We start from the raw sequence: 18245 nt of genomic DNA, 5'->3' as shown, positions 1-18245 counted from the left end.
TCTATAACCCAATTCTTTATTTTAGATTTAAAAAAAAAAAAAAATTAGGGGGGAAATATTTTTCTAAGGGCGTTTTCTCTTGGGAGGGTGGTGGTTACCCTACCACAAAATAATTATGAACCATCCCAGGACTTTTAAGAAGCTGCCTTGTAAAGGAGAACTATATCGGATCAGCATTTAGCGAGATACTTTGGTATAAACAAACAGACAAACTGATAGACATCCTGTTACTTTATTATAAGGATAATCTGGGACACTTGCCATACTCAAAATTTGGTTGGTTTATTTGTATGTCCTTCCAACTTGTGTGTGGGTCAGCTGAATTTTAGTTTCCGATTGTGTACATAGCACCCTCATCCTTTATCAATATTTAATACTAGCTAAAAAAGCTTCAAACTTCAAAAAAATCTAATTTTGAAAAATAAAAATTTTGAATGTAGAATGTATAAATCGTTTATACATTACTAGCTGCTGCTGCATCTAGGGTCTTGCTATTCTAGGGATAAGGAGGGGCAGAAAAATAGGCTAAAACTATCTCAAGACTTATAAAAGCTTCACTGTAAAGGAGAACCATATTGGTTCAGCGGTTAGTGAGATCATTTGCTATAGACAAAAAAAAAAGCTTACTTAAAGCAGTATTTTTATATAATATGTATTAAATTGTAACTGCAAATGATAAAATATGACCTATTTTTTCTCTTTAAAGATTCCCTTTAAACACCTACCCCTTTTTTTATAAAGATGCTAATCCCCCCCAAGCCCATGTAGGATATAAGTTGTAAAAAAAACCTGCAGGGGGTACAATTTTCTAACAAACAATTCTTTCTTATTATTTAGTCTATTAAAAGGATTCAAAATGCATTGCAAGGACATATATTTTTGTTAACTCTTATTTGATACATCTTAATTGAAACTGATGATCTATTTAATAGTGAAACAATTGTCTTACATCAATAAAAAGTTAAAGAAATAACCTGTGTTTATATATATAATAATACTTTATATAATAGGATATCGCTTTTCCCGTTGACCAGAGTAGCTGAAAATAGCTTTTGCAATAGCTGGGTTATCTGTCGTACAACTTTGGAAATTAGGCAAGAAATGGGTAATCAATTTTCAGTTGATCTGTGTGTGTATATACTCTCTACCTGAAACTTTCTGTTTTGTTTGATTTTAAGCTTAATACTTTACATATTGTTTAATTTAGGGGAGATTAGAGCTAGATGGATGGATAGTTAGATAAACAGATCTATAGTATAGATGTATATACAGACACCTACCTTCCTTTCTTTTTCAAAGACCTCTTTTGTCTGCTTCTAAATTATTTTCTGCTACTTGGCCGTGCTAATATAAGCGACACCATTGGTTGATTTTCAATAACTTAATAGAAGGGTTGCACAAGGAGGTTGCGATGGGGAGATCATCATCAGGCGCATCTCTCTTTTTGACTGTGAAGTCCAGAGAATACAGACACCTTGTTCCTCCATGAATTCCATTTTTTGGCAAGTGCTTCAGCTTCTCCCCATGTCAATTCTAATTTAATTAGGTCTTTTTCAGTGCTCTGCCTCCAGGTCATTTTTGGTCGTCCCTGTTTGCGTTTACCAGTGGTGGGGTTCCATTTTAAGCACTTTTTTGGAAACCTATTTTGTTCCATTCTAAGCAAATGTCCTAGCCACCTTAGTCTTTTAAATTTCACTTCTGCTTCAATACTATTGCACTTGGTCTTAGCGTACAGCTCAATGTTTGATATTTTGTTTGGCCAGAATATTTTGCAAATTCTTCTTAGGCAGCTATTGTGAAATGCATTAAGTTGGTTTGTTTCAGTTTTCACAGTTCTCCAGCATTCAGCTCCATAAAGAAGAACTGATTTCACATTACTGTTGTAAAGTCTGATTTTTGTTTTCAGAGCAAGTTTCTTTGAATTCCAAACGTTGTGTAGACTGTTGAAAGCAACCCTAGCCTTATCAATCCTGGTCTTAATATCAGCTTTTGAGCCATTTTCACTGCTGATAACACTCCCCAGATAGGTGAATTTGTTGCTTTGTTTCAATTGTTCACCATTTATTGTTATATTTTGATCAGGGTTTGTAGGTATATTCATAATTTCGGTCTTCTTGACATTAACAAAGAGCCCGACTTGTCCTGCATATTTGACTAGTCTATCTGTTTTAGCTTGTAGATGTTTGATTGTTTCTGAAATCAGTGCTAGGTTATCAGCAAAGTCCAGATCCTCTAGGTGTCCTAGTATGCCCAGCAGGAGACCACGTTTTTTGTCCTCTGTGGTTTTCTTCATCACCCAGTCAATGACCAATATAAATAGAATAGGTGATAAAATGCAACCCTGTCTAACTCCAGTGCTTATTCTAAAGAAATCAGATGTCTTATTGTTTCCAACTGAAACACAGGCTTGGAAGTTGTCATAGAATTTAGTTATCATAATTATCATCTTTTCAGGTATACCATAACTTCTTAGTATTTTCCAGAGTGTTTGTCTGTGTATGGAGTCAAAGGCCTTAGAGAAATCAACAAAATTTACATGGAGTGGCTTGTCAAATTCAACACATTGTTCAATAACCGTCCTAAGGGTGAAAATTTGGTCAACACAGCCCCTTCCAGCACGGAATCCAACTTGTTCTTCTCTTAGTTTATTGTCAATTTTCTCATCAATTCTGTTTAAGATAACTTTACATAGGACCTTGCTTGGGATAGAAAGCAGCATAATTCCTCTCCAATTATCACAATTGTTCAAATCTCCCTTCTTAGGAAGTTTTATGATTATACCTTTAGACCAGTCCGTTGGTATCTTTTCTTGCCTCCAAATTTTATCAAAGAGATCAGTTAGAGTCCTAGCAGAAAGATCTATGTCTGCCTTAAGCATTTCGGCAGTTATCAAGTCAGGTCCAGGTGCTTTGTCATTCTTTAGACTATGTATAGCAGCTTTAACTTCTTGAATAGTTGGTGGTCTTGTGTCTATGTCTATTTCATGTCCTGGTTCTGGTTCAGCATTAATTTCTGGTTCAGGACTGTTCAACACTTCTTCAAAATGGGATTTCCACCTTTCAGCAACTTCTTTTTCTGTAGTGAGTAATTTACCATCTTTAGCCTTGATAGTTTCACCAATCTTTTTGTTATATTTGCCACTTAATTGCCTGGTTATGTTGTATACTGTTTTCATATTACCGAAGTCAGCTGCTCTTTGGGCCTTTTCAGCCAGATTGTCAATGTAATCTCTCTTGTCTTTCCTTGTGCACTTTTTGACCTCTTTATCTTTAGCAGTATATTCAGCTCTTAAATTGCTCATGTCAGCCAAATGTTGAGCATTATGAATTTTGTTTTTAAGCTTCTTTCTCTCTTCTATTTTGTTCCATGTTTCATCAGAGATCCAGTCCCTTTTCTCTGGTTTCTTGTGTCCTAGGATTTCCTTAGCAGTAGATTGAAAGTTTTCTTTAATTGAAGTCCATGTGATCTCAGTCTCGTCATTTAGGTCCTCTAAGACTTGAAATCTATTTCTGAGTTTCAAGACAAATTCATTCTTTATCACAGGGTCCTTTAATCTTGAAGAATCATATTGTCTACCAATCTCACTCTTTTTATCATGGCCAGTACGCTTCAGCTTTAATTTAATCTTACTGACAACTAGTTCATGGTCACTAAATATGTCGGCTCCTTTGTAACTCCTACAGTCTTGCATTGACTTGACCCATTTTCTATTGATCATAATGTGGTTAATCATGTTTCTTGTTTGTCCATCAGGTGTTTTCCAGGTATATTTGTGAATGTTTTTGTGTTGGAATAATGTACCTCCTACAACCATATCATTATTTAAACAGAATTCAAGTAAAAGTTCTCCATTTTCATTTCTTGTACCTATACCAAAGTGTCCCATTGCATTCTCCACTCCAGTCCTGTCAGTTCCTACTTTAGCATTCATATCTCCAAGAACTAGGCACATGTCATGTTTGGGTACTGAGTTTCTGATTGATTGCAGTTGATCATAAAACTCTTGTTTTACTTCTCCATCTTTGTCATTTGTTGGGGCATAGCATTGGATAATAGTCAACTTGCAGTGCCTTGATTGGAATCTAGCCTTAATTATTCTGTCTGATATAGGTTTCCAGTCTATTAGAGAATTGACATGTCGTTTTTGAATAATTATAGCAACACCATACATATGTTGGCTTTCATGACCAGAATAAAGTATTAGGTGGCCATCTTTGGTTGTAGTTTGTCCTTGTCCTGTCCATCTACATTCTGCAATTCCAAGTATTCCAATATTGTAACTTGTCATTTCTTTAACTACTTGGGCTGTTTTAGTTGACTCATACATTGTTCTAACATTCCATTCTCCCTCTAGTGTCTTACTCTAATGGTAGATAGATAGGTAGGAGGATATACAGAAAGAGACATGGAAATAGATAGATAGATAGATAGATAGATAGAAAGGTAGGAGGATATACAGAAAGAGACATGAAGATAGATAGATAGATAGGTAGGAGGATATACAGAAAGAGACATGAAGATAGATAGATAGATAGGTAGGAGGATATACAGAAAGAGACATGTAGAATGTAGATTGATAGATAGGGTACATTTTTGGCTGTAAATTATACCAAGTTTGAAAATAATGTTCCTTTTTCGGTGGCTTAAAAACTTTGGGTGATTAGACTATACTTTAATATGATAGATTCACTGAGTGAAAAAGTCTCTGATACTTCTTAGTTATTTATTGAAATATATTTCGGTGAACATGGCACTATCGTCAGTCTAAATGACATAAATCAAATTGATTTAATTTACACATTAAAAGATAAAAATAAAAAAAATTGTAAAACTTTAATGGCAGAAAATGTTGCTTGAAATGGAAAAAATGTTATAAAAATATGATCAACCTTATTTAGCTTTAATTATTCATGAAAAAGGCAGTGTCCAAATTGTAAGTTTGATGTACAGAAGGGGTGATTTTGTTTATTATGAAAGGAAAAGTTTGAATTAAATATGTTTGTCTTAAATTGATGTTTTCAGCGTTTGCACTTGCCATGCCAAAGAAATACATAAAGTTATATGAATGTAATAGTTATTTATCGCATCGTATTATAGACAGCTTTCCGATATTAAAATGAAAGAATATTAAAATCAATTTTGTTAGCCCCAACTGCTATACTTTATTTTTGAGAATAGCTAAGAACCCATTCGAATTCAATCGATATTAATCGGTTTGAAGCCATACTGGAATAGCACTTTTGTATTTTATAAACTTAAGGGCCAGAAAATGCTACTATATATGTACTAGCCTCTAGGGGCTTTGCCCAAATAGGTAATCTTAAAAAAAATTAAGAACCTCTGGTGCTGCAAACACCACATTAAAAAAAATTTTAAATGGAGGGGATTTTTGTTTTTAGGGGAGTTGTGGGTTTCCCACCGCCCATGAAAATAGCCTAAAACCACCACAGGACCAGTAGGTATATTCCCTGAAGAGTAGAATCCAATCGGTTCAGTGGTGTCCGAGATCTTAAGGGACAGACAGACAGACGGGCGGACAGACATCAAGCTACTTTGTATTATAGATTCTGTATTTTAAAGTTTTATAGTAGGTATCTGCTTTGTGTTTGTCTTAATATCTAAAATATGTAAAATAAAACAAACATGGACTATATAGGAGGGCTCAGATACCGCACTAACAAGCCGCGCTATTAAGAACAAACAGTCTACAGTGGCAGCTTTATAAAGATATATGCCGCATCTCGCGCATCTAAATTCTCAACAATTTTATGTCAACTTGTATATTTTGGGGCTTTCAGTCAAAGTTACCAATCACATCTTATTTATGAAATTAAGGGAGGGAACTTTTTCCAATATACGCCTAAAATCTTTGAGGACATGACTGTGCGGTACCTATACCTGCGGTGCGGGCTACACTGTACTCAATATAACCTAACCTAAACTAAAATAGACTCATGTTAAACCTTATCCACCCCCATATTTTCAATTTTCCCAACCTAATATAAGCAGTTGTTAAAATAGACAGCTGTCGAACCCTGTATTATAGTTTATTATTTGATTTAACTTTTAAGTTTTGATAGAGTTTAATAGCTCATATTGACCTAATTACATAGATTTCATATAAGAGTATACTAAGACAATAGAAGACTCTTTTATGGCACACAATATTAATAGTGTAATATAAAAAAATAAAAAAAAATTTTGTGATACAATAAAATTTTGTGAGGCAAATTTGTATTTTAAGACAAGAAAAAATATATCTTTAAGAAGCACATTAAATAAAGCTTATAACATTTCTAAATGGAACAAATACAATCCAATTACATAAGTAGTAAGGTTTTTATTGTCTGAAGCTAAAGATCTCGAAAAATGCGGGTTATAGTTTAAGATACTTTTCAATGAATAAACAAGGACAATTTTGAAAAAGTTAGCGTGTAATACAAAACTATTTATATTTGATATTAAACAAAACCGAATGTTTTGTAGTGTTTTTACTCATACCTATTTCTTTTCTTGGCATAATAAAAATTTATTTTAATTTTTCAATAATTGAATTGGGCAGCGGGACAAAGTGACTCAAAAATCAGCCATGTGACGTTATAAAAATGAGGGAGATGGGAGGAGAAGTGGGATAGAAAACCCCTTAAAAAAAAGATGGATAATCCCACATTTTTATGACGTCACATGGCTGGTTTTTGAGTCACTTTGTCCCTCTACTAGGATTGGTTCTCTGTGCTCGCCAAGCACTTTTAAGGGAAAGCCCCAAGTTTCAATGGCAATTACATGTGAATTGTAAAGCCAGTACATATGCACATATTATAAAATTGGCTTCTAAACTTTATTTCAAAGTTAAATTCTCCATATAATAATACAAGGATTGGTCAATTGCAGACAAATTTAAATGCAATAGATCTCCATTTTTATATGGTAGTATAAAATGGTTAAATTTAGTTCACTGAAGAATTTTCTTTTTAACTTTCCTAATAAAACAGTTGCATGACTTTTTTCTGAAATCGTTGGGGGTTCAATTTATCTTTAAACATATAATTTTACAGTGAATTTAAAGCATACAAAAATTATATTTCTCGTCTATTTTCTTATTCCTATATCCCAGCTCTTTGCCAATCTTTACCTTTGATTTGCCCAAATTGGACTTTAAATTCTGAATTAATTTTCTAAATTTCTCCAATTTGTTATCTTACCCTCTTCAATATAGTTTTCAGGCATATGGGGGATAGGCAATGTTGTCAATTGGGGATTTAAAATCGTGTCATACTAATGATAGTGGCGAAGCCCAATCTGTTGTACTTTTGATTCCTGTGACGTCATAAAAATGAGGGATTATTAGGGGATTTCTTCAGGAATCAAAAGTACGACAGATTAGGCTTCGTCATGATAGTAGCTGTGGGTAAGGTAAATGAATTGGCCATTGAGCAGGCGCAACTCAGTAGTCTTCTGATTAAAGACATATCAGCAATTTCACTCAAAGTTCATTCTCACATAAACGACCCCTTAAATAGTGGATGTAAATATTCTTTTTTTCTCCCCGAGGTAGGGATTTTTTTTCCTGGTATCATTTTTTTCCCTGGGAAAAAAACGTGAGAAAAAATATGTTTTAGTATAATAAAATGTTCTATCGGTTTCAAACCTTTTCCATTCAATAGATCTTCCCGACTTAAAAAAATCGTGAATAAATGATGAGCTATCGCTCCATCATTTATTCCCTCGGGAAAAAAATATTAATTCCTAAACTGGATAGGAATACCCCATTTGAGCATAGAACCCCTACCCTATTTTGTTTTAATTAAATTGAGAATTATATGAGGAGGGGGGAGTAGTTTTTCGTTTGTTTGTTTGTTTATTACTTTAGGTCAGGTTAGGTTGTATTGAGTACTAGATAGCCCCACAGGCCCCTATACTTATTTTCCATTTAAGATGGGGGAATCACCGATATATCTATTTAAGTAAATGGTTGGTCTTTTTGTGGTCAAAAAATTTTAAAATGTTATAGATTTGAGGATTATAGTTAAACAGAATTTCAAATTAATCTCTTAATAAAGAATTTTAAAACATAATAATACAAAACGTATTCAATACCAAACACTTTTCACGACACTTAATTAATTAATTTAAAGATAACCACGGTTAAATTAATATGAAAGAAATGGGAAGAATATCAAAATATCTTTCATTGCCCTACCCCTGAATTCCAGATATTAACCAATAGTCTTTTGAAATTGGCTGAAATATATTTGAGCAATACATAGCACACTTTTATCAGAGAAAAGAGATTTGGCATCTGGAGAAAAGCTATATATAGTATATGATATGATTTATTATTGTAGTTAGGTACGACTTAGAAAGCGTAACAATTATATAATCGTTACCAGAATGTCCGTATGTCCATTTTAAACATGATGATTTTTAACTTTTTTGACAACAAATTTTTATGTAATATAGTAATCCGAATCTGATTTTTGGCATTCGCTTTTATGGATGTTGTCATCCTTGTTTTAAATATAATTTGATACATTTTAAATTCTATTAATTTCAATTATATTTAGATATATTTATTTACATTGACAAAATTAAAATAAAAATCTTGTTATAAAATTATTTGTATCTCTAGATTAGAATTTAGTTATGTGGAGATCATGTCAGCCGTCACCACTTTTGATTGAAGCCATATTGTCGAAGTAGATATAGTATAAAGAACATTTTTTATTCAAGATAGATGGCGGAATCTTTTTTCTGAATATTTATTATACCTTTGAGCAAACCCGCGACCGTAGCTCAAAACGTAGCGCATCCGCTCGTCGTCGAGAAGGTGGTAGGTTCGAATCCCGGTCCGACACTGCGTAATAACTAAAGACGTTAAAAATGGTTCCTACTGCTGCTATGTCAGATGCGCGACATAAATATTTAGAGTAGGGGAAATGTCTTGGGCCAATACAGGCGCAACTCATTACCATGCACAGTTAGGACTTCTCAGACAAAGGTAGTGCAATCAAAGGGTTTGTTGTCTGATGGGTGTTGATACCCTAGGCGATTGAGCGCGTTACATTGCAATTTAGAATGCAGAGTATGTTCAAATGTGACGTAGAGAGAACTTGTACCCGAAGTGTCACCACACCCCTAGCAAAAGTCAAAACCATTGAGCATCTAGTATACAATTTACTTGGCCCTTCGGTCAATCAGTCATGCTAAATGAATTTTTTATATTTTATTCTCAAATTTGCCTGTTTTTAAAATCACTTTGTCCATATTTCTATACATAATTCGATGCCATTTTTGTTTTAATAATCGCGGACAATTGTCCACATAAACATACAAAAATATGAGGAAATATGGCTAAGAACTGGTTTCAATCCACCGGATATTAATCGTTTTCGAAGCGATACGGGAAAACATTATACTTATTCATATAATGAAAACCTGTATGCCCCAGGCACAAATGTGTACAGTTCTACCCCAAAGTTGCGAGCCCGCCCCCGGGGGCCGAAGCCCCCACCACCACCCAGATATGATTCACTAGCCAAGAATGCAACGTAAGTTTATCAGTGAAGATGATTAAAGTCCCTCCACAGATTATGACGTCATACGATAGAATAGCCAATGAGAGGCCAGTATACACTGTAATTGACCAATGGTAAAATTTATGCTGGCCTCTCATTGTTTATTTTATCGTATGACGTCAGAATCTGTGGAGGGACTTTAATTATCTTCTTAATTATATATTTTGTTTATCTATCTATCATTAAACTATTCTACATTCCATCAGTAACTCTATCTATCTATCAATCTATCAATTTATTTTTTTATGAATCAATCATACATCAATTAATCTATCAATCTAATTTAATCAATTATTTTCCTTATCTATTTACCAACCTAAATCTATCTATCTAGTCCATGCTATCTATCTATAAGTTTGTCTATCTATCCATAATAAAAGGTATATAAAATTTCTTTAGTAATTATAAATAGGTATTTTAATGTCAATTTTAAAAGTCTATCTATTTATCTAATGATCTATCTATTGGATGTATCTATCTATCTAATCAACTACCTAACTACCTCAGTGACTATCTATCTATCTAATTAACTCCCTATGTATCTATCTATGTATAGAAGAACATGAAAGCCTCTGTCCATGTAAATCATCTATCAATCCATCTATCTATCTATCAAATAAACTACCTGTGTAACTATCTATCTATCTAATCAACTCCCTATGTATCTATCTATGTCTAGAAGAAAAGGAAGGCCCCTATCAGTGCCAGTTTCATGCTACATGTCCATGTAAATCATCTATTAATCCATCTGTCTATCTATCTAAACAACTACCTCTGTTTATCTATCCATCTATCTATGTATCTATCTATGTCTAGAAGAACAGGAAGGCCCCTATCAGTGCCCGCACCATGTCAAATGTCCATTTTAATTATATATCTATCTATCTAATCAACTACCTGTGTAACTATCTATCTATCAAATCAACTACCTAACTATCTATCTATTACAGAAGAACAGGAAGGCCCCTATCAGTTCCCGCACCGTGTCATATGTCCATTTTAATTATCTATCTATGTATCTATCTAATCAACTATCTATACTATTCTGTATCTATCTACCCTTGTATCTATCTATCTATTTAATAAACTACCTATGTATCTATCTATTACAGAAGAACAGGAAGGCCCCTATCAGTGCCCGCACCATGCCAAATGTCCATTTTAATTATATATCTATGTATCTATCTAATCAACTACCTGTGTAACTATCTATCTATCTATCAAATCAACTACCTAACTATTTATCTATTACAGAAGAACAGGAAGGCCCCTATCAGTGCCCGCACCATGTCACATGTCCCTACTCCCCTCCCCCATGGATTCACCACATCATTTGGCGGCTCCAGGTAATTTGTTTCAAGTTCACTTTTTATTGGGTCCGAAAATGATTAAAGTCCCTCCACAAATTTTGACGCCATACTATAAAATAACCAATGAGAGGCCAGCATAAATTTTACCATTGCATTGGTCAATTACAGTGTATACTGGCCTCTCATTGGCTATTATATCGTATGACGTCATAATCTGTGGAGGAACTTTAATTATCTTCATTTGGTCCAAGTCAATATAATACTAAAAGGAAATATAGTTATCTATCGTATCGTATTATGGACAGCTTTCCGCGGATATTAAAATGAAAGATTGTAAGCTCAAAAAACAAATTTTGTTAGTTCCGAGGTGCCTAAGTCCCGGGCTAACGAAACTTTTGTGAATTCTTATCTTAATATTCGTGAAAAATTATCTGTTTTACGATGCTATATATGATTTTTTATTACGACTAAGAACCGTTTCTAATCAAGCGGATATTTATCGGTTTTGAAGCCATACTGGAAAGCTTATATATAATCATTAAACAGGTGTAACTCAGAGATACCTTTTAAAAAGGTTCTAGAATCAAAGTGTTTTATAAAAATATTGTGAATTAAGATTAGCTTTCTATAAATGAATTTATGTATCAAATGCTTCACTAAGTTCAAACTGCATAAGATTAACCTTAGCAGAAGATGATTTAAGTCCCTCCACAGATTATGAGGTCATATGATAAAATAACCAATGAGAGGCCAGCATAAATTTTGCCATTGGTCAAATATAGCGTATACTGGCCTCTTATTGGCTATTCTATCGCATGACGACATAATCTATGGAGGAACTTTAATCATCTTCATTGGGTCCAAGACCCAAGTCAATACAATACTAAAAGGTATAATAGTTAGTTATCTCATCGTATTACAGACAGCTTTCCGCGGATATAAAAATGAAAGATTGTAAGCGTAATACAGTTTTGTTAGACCAGAGGCGCTAACAAAATTGATAATAATTTATTATTTCATTTTGATATTATACAAAACAATTCATGACTGTTCTCTCAATAAACAGGCGTAACTCAAAAATAAATGGTTAGTGTTCTAAAAAAAATTTTGCAATCAAATTGTTCTTTAGTAAATTGTGTGTCATAAATTAGCTTTGATGAAATGAATTTATGTATCAAATGCTTTACTAATTTCAAACTGCACAAAATTGATCTTAGCATTCATTTCAAAGGGGGAGGTAGGTTGTGCTAAAATTCCGTGAAGGTGTGAGTTTTAAGGCTGAAAACAGTAGTAGAACGATAATATTCACTAAATATTTTTTACTATTATTTTTGTCTATAGTTCTTTTCAATAAGGAATACACATTACACATATTTAGTGAATATTATCGTTCTACTACTCTTTTTAAGCCTTAAAACTCACACCTTTACGGAATTTTAGCACAACCTACCTCCTCCTTTTTCAAAGATTGGCCTCTAGCCTCTTTAGGCTTTGCTTCAACTCAAATCTTCCCAAAAAGAATTTTATATTAGAGATTAAACTGCTTGGCCTCTAGAGGAGTTTTCTGTCCCTATTTTTTTTATATTTTAGAGATATATGAAATGGAACTATTCTGTTATATTATAATAGTGGCTACATATCCAGAGGAAAGGGAGGGGAGAAGGAATATACCACCTACTTACAATTTTCAAAAGAAAAAGTTTAAAAAGTTTGAAAGAGGAATTTTTCTCTGGACATATAAGAAGCTTTACTGTAAAAGAGATCCTACGCTACAGACATACAGACATCCTGTTACTTTTATATAAGGATTGATCATTGAATCTATTTAAGGACCGAGCCGGCCAACAAGTCAGCCGGTCAACGTGTTGCCCTACAACCTCTACACAACACACGCTGTCAGTCAGGATCAAATTGAATCGGACGTTTCTTTCGTGCTTTCCACGCTGGAAGAGAATATATAGCTGTTCCAGTTGTAATAAGTTTTTTAGTAGGGTTGGGCCGAATATCCGATTTGGCCGGATATCCGGCAATTTTCAACATCCGGCCAGATACCGGATATCCTGCAATTTGCCGGATATGAACGTTGGCCAGATATCCGGCTGGTTATCGGTTATCCTGCATTAGAAATCAGCCGGTTATCCGGTTATCGGTATCCTGCCAGAAAAGTATTCGGCCCAACCCTATTTTTAATATTATCAGAATCATTTAATTTTATCAATAACAAGGATGACAATATCTATGAATAGCGAACAATAATATAAAAAATACGTACCATACAAAGCAGAATACACAGACAAAATTATTATAGAGTTTCTTCCATGTTAAATAAATAATATTTTACGAAGACACACATTATAGATACTTTTGTTGAAAATTTAAAAGACATCTTTACAGATTTATTGACAGGCATATGGCAACTAAAGAATAATACTTTTGCCTCCAATTTTGTCCAAAAAGATTGTTATAGAGACAAAATGTTTTATTTTTCCTCTTTCTGAAGTATATTTCAAGTTTAAGGCAAAAAAAAGTTGTCTTAGGTTCTAAATGCCTGGTAAAAAAATGATTAAATGTATCTTAAAACCTATTCATATTATTAACAGAGTGATATTGTATTAATTATCCATTTTTTCAAACTTCCAATAAAGGGGGAGGTATGTTGTGCTAAAATTCCGTAAATGTGCGAGTTTTAAGGCTTAAAAACAATAGAAGAACGATAATATTCACTAAATTTGTGTATTCCTTTTTGAAAAGACAAAAAAATACTTTAAAGTTAACATAAATTATATCGTTCTACTACTGTTTTTAAGCCTTAAAACTCACGCCTTTACGGAATTTTAGCACAACCTACCCCCCCCCCCCTGTATGTTAATTAGTAATCTTAATCCGTTGCCAAAAATTAAATATTGCAATATTTTGTTCTAATTTATCATTAGAAAAACTTAGTTATTATAATATTTTTATGAAATATCAATATATAAAAAAAACAATATCTAGTCATTATATGTATCATTAAATTTTTTAATATTGTAATATAAAAGGCATTCTTTAGTTTAAAGCCAAAAAAGTGCTTTCAAAAAAATAAAAATTTCTTTATTATATCAAAAGCTTTACTATGAAATAAATTAATCTGTGTTTTATTTTATGAATTTAATTTAAAACGAAATTTAAGACTCAAATATGTAAATTAAAACAAATATCTGGAATTTTGAAATTGAATTTTAAACATATTTTATTTTATTTTAAATTACTTTTTTTCTTATTTGTTCACTGCCATAATTTTGTGACCCATCAGCGAATCTTCTCTATAACTAAGAAATGTGTTTATATGTCCTTATATTTGTACGTTACTCTGTCAGTATAGGATAAATTCAGGAAGGGAGGGCACATTATGCTGTTTAATACACTAGTCCCCAACGTTTTATAATAACGTTTTCTTATTCTTTGGCTTAACAACTTCGGGAACTAAACGTTTCAACCACTAATTATAATCTACAGATGAGGTAATTTTTGTATCATCATTGCTAATGTACATCAATTTATCGGTCATTGTCTTATCCCTTTAGATCCCTGAGTTAAATATACGTTTTGATACAATCAATATATGCTTGTTTGAAAAGTCTTTAACCATAACAACTAAAGCTCTGTATACATTTTTGTGTAAAAATTGTTCTTGAATTATATTCTTAGCATATTTTTGCTGCGCTTATTATGAAGTTATGAAAACTATTATCCTTGTTTTATCTTTATTTTCACTCTAAACAAACCTAAATTTTTTGGCTGTAATTCTTTTAATTTTAAGATTAATATAAAATATCATGTTTTAAAATTGTATTATTTAATTGTTTAAAGAAAATAAAAATTATATTTTTAGACAAGTGTTACTATTCTAATATTATTCTGTTCTATATGTAAGGTCTGTACGTTTCTTTGAAAATAAAATAATCGTCAAAATAAAAATATTGGTGCTTTTTTGCTACCATGGACCTCATTTATTCGTCAGTTTGTTTATCCAGTAGGTGGGGAGGGGATAGGGTAAAGGGGTTGGATGAGGGGTGTCGTCATTTTAGCCAGCTGCGAGTATCACTTTATTAGAGTGCATGAAAATTTGTTGCAACATCCAAGTAATGATATATTGATTTAACCCTGCGGGTAGAATACCTGCTGTATCTTAACCCTGTGGGACATCCAGTACCTAATATACCATAACCTAACCTTACCTAATAAAAACAACCACTACCCTCCCCCCCCCTCCCTTTTTTTTATTTACCTCAAATTAAAGTTGGGGTTTCTATACTTAACTCAGCACTTTAAGGGAAACCGCCTAATAAGTAGCTCAAAAATCAGCCATGCGACGTGATAAAAATGAGGAAGATGAAAGAAGCTCAATGTGACAGATGAAAGGAAAAGTGAGAAGTGAGAAAGAAAACCCCTAAAAAAGAGATGGATAATCACTCATTATTATGACGTCACATTGAGCTACTTTCCTCGTCTTCAAAATCTGGTGCAAGTAATAATTTATTGATTAAACCCTGCAGGACGAATACCGGGGCTGTATCTTAACCATGTGGGTCATCCAGTACCTAATATACCTTAACCTAACCTTACCTAAAGTAAAAACTACGTAACCTCCCTCCTTATTTTTTGTTTATTTTAAATTAAAGTTAGGGTTTCTGTACTTAACTCAGCACTTTATGGGAAACCGCCTAATAAGTAGCTCAAAAATCAGCCATGCGACGTCATAAAAATGAGGAAGATGAAAGAAGCTCAATGTGACAGATGAAAGGAAAAGTGAGAAAGAAAACCCCAAAAAAAGAGATGGATAATCCCTCATTTTTCTGACGTCACATTGAGCTACTTTCTTCGTCTTCAAAAACAGGTGCAACATTTCAGTAAAAATATATTGATTTAACCCTGCGGGTCGAATACCTGCTGTATCTTAACCCTGTGGGACATCCAGTACCTAATAAACCTTAACCTAACCTGACCAAAAGAAAAAAAAACTACAACTCCCTCCCATTTTTTATTTACTTCAAAGTAAAGTTGGGGTTTCTTTATTTAACAGAAACTATTTAAGGGAAACCGCCTAATAAGTAGCTCAAAAATCAGCCATGCGACGTCATAAAAATAAGGAATATGAAAGGAAAAGTGAGAAGTGTGAAAGAAAACCCCTAAAAAAGATATGGATAATCCCACATTTTTATGACGTCACAAGGCTGATATTTTGAGACACTTTTTCCAGCCTCCCGAATAACGAAACTTTATCCAAGGCAGTGTGTTACGAGATATATATTTGCACGTACATCCAACTACTTTATTATATAGGATAAATGTTCTAAATTTGTAGACCAAACAACAATAAATAATGTTAATATAAAATATTTTCTATAATAGTAACTTTGGTAGCCAATAAATTTCTGCAAACGATGCTTTTTTTGGCAGCAAAGCTGCTCTACAGTAAGGATTACTTCTTGGTGTCATTTTCACCTGCTTATTTTTATCCCTATATCTGTTGTATACTTTACTAGCGGCTAAGCCCCTAGAGGCCTCTAGGGGCAAATTAAATGTTTCCTTTTTAATCCAAGTTAAGTTTATCTGTTTACCAAAAATATTTTTATGGCTGCTAGATGGGGTTATTATTTTTTGCGATTACCCTCTGTTGGTTATGATACCCTCCCTAAAAATAGCTATAAACCTTCCCAGGACCTATGAGAAGCTACATTGTAAAGGAGAACCATATCGGTTCAGCGGTTAGCGAGATCCTTCGCTACAAACAAAAAAGTTTACTACGTTATATAATAGTATATTTCATATCAAAAATTTCAAACATTTAAAAAACTTCAAATTGAATGTAAAACCAAACCATTATTTCATATTTAATTCAATTTAATATCATCTAGGGACCTCGTATTCGAAGGGAAAGGGAGTTAAATAGCATTCCAAGAATTTGATAAAAAAAAAAAAATAGCTAAAAACCATCTCCGTAACTCTATCGGTTCAGTAGTTATCGAAATCTTAAGCTTTAAAAAACTTATTACTTTATATAATAGCAATTCTAAAAAATAATTATTGTTTTTTTTGCTGTACTATCTAACATAACCTTTCCTTGTTTTGAATCCAATTTATTAATACAATACTATAAATTGTTCAGGTTTTCAATAATGGTTCCAATGCGTCGAGTCGGGGCCACTAGTCTCTAGGAGTATTCTAAATAAATTTAAGAATGAATACGGAGTACTATGAAAAGAGGTAGTATTATACAGATACCAGGGATCTAAAGGGATAAGACAATTGCCGATAAATTTATATGCATCCCCAATGATGATTCACAAAATTACCCCTTCTTAAGATAACAATTATATTAGTGGTTGAAATATTTGGACACTCAAATTAAAGAACCAACCAATCAGAATTCAATAAAGTCCCCAAAGTTGTTAAGCCAACGAATAAGAAAGAAAACATTATTATAAAACTATTGTAATAAACAGCCCAATGATCCATCTCTCCCTGGGTGGAGAGGCCTCTAGAGGCCTCTATGGTACATGAGTAAAAGGAGGGGTGGAAGTCGACCTTACACTTCTTATTTTAGTTTTAAATAGAAAAAGTAAAAAAAAATATTTGGAGGGGATTTTTCCTTAGTAGGGTGGTGGTACCCTCTCCCAAAATAGTTTTAACCCTTCCTTTTCTATCTATAACCACTTATCAAAAACCGGTTTTTATACAGCGGAAATTAACTAGAAGCCATGGTTGAAATGCTTTTATTGCATGGCATAAATTAAACAGCATATGTCCAACATAATTATAATATGCAAATTAAGGATTTAATGCTAACTTAACACAAAAACAGATAAATATATTATAAATAAAACATAACTACAATCTCTTTTTAGTAGCAAAGCTACTCTATAATTATAAATGTCTGTCTGTCCGTCCGTAATTAATGAATTGGATGAAATGTGATTTTCTCGGCTCTTATTCAAGATAGCCAGCTGAATTTTTTAGGGAAGATTACTATGACATATACCCATCTAATCTGTACATTGTTTTTCCATCTGTCTGTTATTTTGGGTGCTAGATCGATTCCTAGATTTTTAAGTTTTCGTGATTTTCTCAATCCCTTTTCAAGATAGAGGGCTGAAATTATTAAGGAATGAATTTACTCATATTTTACATATCCCATCAAGTTTCATTAAGATTTGTCTATCAATTGCGGTGCTAGATCGATTCCTAGATTTTTTATTTTTTCATGATTTTATAGGTTGTGTGATTGAAAGGTTTCGTTATTTCCCTATGTTTATTGTATGACACTGCTCTACAGTAATTTTTTTCCCATTCATAATTTTTGAGCTTCGCTACTTATGGA

At 33.0% G+C, this 18245-nt stretch overlaps 1 long non-coding RNA gene across 1 annotated transcript; it reads left to right on the top strand.

Annotated features, from left to right (window-relative positions):
• The first annotated feature begins 9446 nt into the window (after positions 1 to 9446).
• LOC145334679 (uncharacterized) lies at positions 9447 to 13734 on the top strand. The gene is made up of 3 exons (XR_013884912.1): positions 9447 to 9548; positions 10830 to 10921; positions 12716 to 13734. It is a non-coding gene; the product is annotated as an uncharacterized LOC145334679 (long non-coding RNA).
• Positions 13735 to 18245: the final 4511 nt, after the last annotated feature.

Source organism: Acartia tonsa, chromosome 12, assembly GCF_053477335.1.
Source record: "Acartia tonsa isolate MP-2025a chromosome 12, ASM5347733v1, whole genome shotgun sequence".
NCBI lineage: Eukaryota > Metazoa > Arthropoda > Copepoda > Calanoida > Acartiidae > Acartia > Acartia tonsa.
Note: the sequence above shows the minus strand (reverse complement) of the source record. Positions and strands in the feature narration are given on the sequence as shown.